This window comes from Piliocolobus tephrosceles, chromosome 4 (genome assembly GCF_002776525.5).
Source record: "Piliocolobus tephrosceles isolate RC106 chromosome 4, ASM277652v3, whole genome shotgun sequence".
In the NCBI taxonomy this organism is placed as follows: domain Eukaryota; kingdom Metazoa; phylum Chordata; class Mammalia; order Primates; family Cercopithecidae; genus Piliocolobus; species Piliocolobus tephrosceles.
In genome coordinates this window covers 64,865,493-64,868,077 of record NC_045437.1, presented here as the reverse complement: position 1 = coordinate 64,868,077, position 2,585 = coordinate 64,865,493, and the positions used below count along the sequence as shown (strand labels likewise).

Sequence of the window (2,585 nt, the reverse complement as noted above, 5' to 3'; positions counted from 1 at the left end):
CCTGGGCAACATGGCAAAACCCCATCTCTACAAAAAATAAAAAAATAAAAATTAGCCAGTCGTGGTGGTGTGCACTTATAGTCCCAGCTACTCACTCTGGAGGCTGAGGTGGGAGGATCGCTTGAGCTCAGGAGGTGGAAGTTGCAGTGAGCTGAGACCACATCACCCAAGCCTGGGCAATTAAATCTTTAAAAAAAATTTAAAAGACATAGATGCTAGAAATAAAACTAGTCGAGTATTCTATTCCAGGTACCGTGTTAAGCACTAACTTAAACTGTCTTACACACTATCTTAAACTTCTTAACAACACCCTAAGAAAAAGTTATAATTATTCACATTTTACATTGAGGATCAGAGAGATTAAGAAACTTGTCCAACTCACCCAACCAGTACATGACTCTAGGGGCCATACTCTTTCTGCTTTGGTTTTTATGGAAAAAACAGTATAGACGGAGGGGATGTTCAGGGCTCTGCAGCTTAGTTAGAAAGGTTTGGGCCCTACAGTCATGGCTGCCGCCGTTGCTGCTGCCGGTGCCGGGGAACCCCAGTCCCCGGACGAATTGCTCCCGAAAGGCAACGCGGAGAAGCCTGAGGAGGAGCTGGAGGAGGACGACGATGAAGAGCTAGATGAGACCCTGTCGGAGAGACTATGGGGCCTGACGGAGATGTTTCCGGAGAGGGTCCGGTCCGCGGCCGGAGCCACTTTTGATCTTTCCCTCTTTGTGGCTCAAAAAATGTACAGGTTTTCCAGGGCAGCCTTGTGGATTGGGACCACTTCCTTTATGATCCTGGTTCTTCCCGTTGTCTTTGAAACTGAGAAGTTGCAAATGGAGCAACAGCAGCAACTGCAGCAGCGGCAGATACTTCTAGGGCCTAACACAGGGCTCTCAGGAGGAATGCCAGAGGCTCTACCCTCACTTCCTGGAAAGATCTAGATTGTTACTGCTGTTTGAGCTGTCTCGGTGGGATAAGTTTGAAATTCAAGTGTTTGAACTGCTGATTATTTGGATTTTTTTTTTTTTTTAACTTTGGCACATTTATCTATCTAAATCTGGTGGGGAGAATTCTCCTCACATTGTCTCATGGAAAGACTCAACTTGCAACTGTGCCCTCCACACTATCCTTACTTCTGTCTTCACTCTGATACCAGAGTGCAGCCATGCAGACGGTTATTCCTGCTCTGGCCACCCTACTCCTTTCACCAAATTGCTCCTAACTAGAAGATGTCAGTTTCCCCTTGTGGGTAGGAATCGATGCCAGTGGGAGGGATGTGCCCCTGACCATTAACGACTGCCTTTTTTAATTTTAGTTTTTTTAAAGAATGGAGCTGTTGGGGAGGGACATGCACGCAATGTGAAAGACAAAATGCATTACACCTGTAGTGTGAAGCGGCCACTATGAATCCCTATGTATGAGAGGAGGGAGGCTGGCTGCAGCTTCAGCCACAGAATGGGGACTGGAAGACAGATCAGGAGTTCATTTCCCCTGCACAGTTTGGTTGTTAGACCTGTGTGTGTGTTTAAAAAAACAGAAGTCAGTGCTCACTTTTTGTATTTAAATATTAAAAATGATTCCAACTGAAAAAAAAAAAAAAAAAGAAAGGTTTGGGAGAAGCCTGACCCTTATGGGATCCATTTTGATCTAACAATACGATCATTCATGTTCCAAGCCAAAATTGGAGTACGTAAAATATTTTTGTCTCTCGACTTCCAGATGCCTACCAGGTAAAGAGAAAATTCTTGAGCACAATCTAGAAGGTTCTGTCTAGTTCCCACCTACAATTCTAGCCTGTCTCCCCTCTCACATGCCTGTAGTCTACCCACCCTAGACTAGCTTCCAGTCTCTGGGCTTGTGTCCCTACTGCTTCCGTTCGCTGGGTGTACCCCAAGTCTGCCTCATGCATTCCTACTCACTTTTAAAAATCCAGCTTGGGTCATCTCCTCTGTAAGGGTGTTCTACCCTTGCCCCTTCACTTCCCAGTCTGACAGACAGAATTCATCACTGCTTTCGTGCTTTCAAACCCCATGGCACATTTCTCTTAGCGACGTGATCGCATTGTATCACAACGTGTGTTTCAGTCGGATGCAGTCTTAAGATTTTAAAACACTTCTGAAAATACAGTGCCTATCTTGGGTATGCCACCTAGTTTGGGCTTTAACCAAACGTTTCTAGACTCTAATGAAGAGTGCACAATCCTTCAGTTAATAGGGTAGCTCTTGAGGAAAAAAAATATGCATGAGCCTCAAGTAAGGCACATCTGTTATTCATATCTTCAATAACAGGTGCTTTCCAATTAGCACAGTTAATGCCAGAATTGTTTTTTACAGGTGAAATTGGTGGCATGTTGATTAACATGATGAAAGTTAGAAATAGGATCTCTTTGGTGAATCTAAAGATAAGTAGACTAGTTAAAAGAGCTTAGAGAATCTCCACTCTTGCATGAATAAAATACCCAGCACTCTCAGAGTGATGCCTTTACCTGGTCTTGGGCCTAGCCATAAACTACGGAAGATTCTGATTGCTCAGTGCTGGCTAAACTGGCAGCATTATGCTGCCTCTGGAATTCCAGAAATTGTCTTAGAGAA

At 44.3% G+C, this 2,585-nt stretch overlaps 1 pseudogene across 1 annotated transcript; it reads left to right on the top strand.

The window, feature by feature from the left end:
- The first annotated feature begins 502 nt into the window (after positions 1-502).
- LOC111541643 lies at positions 503-1,597 on the top strand (annotated as a pseudogene). The gene has a single exon (XR_002731333.3). The product of XR_002731333.3 is annotated as a mitochondrial import receptor subunit TOM22 homolog pseudogene (transcript).
- Positions 1,598-2,585: the final 988 nt, after the last annotated feature.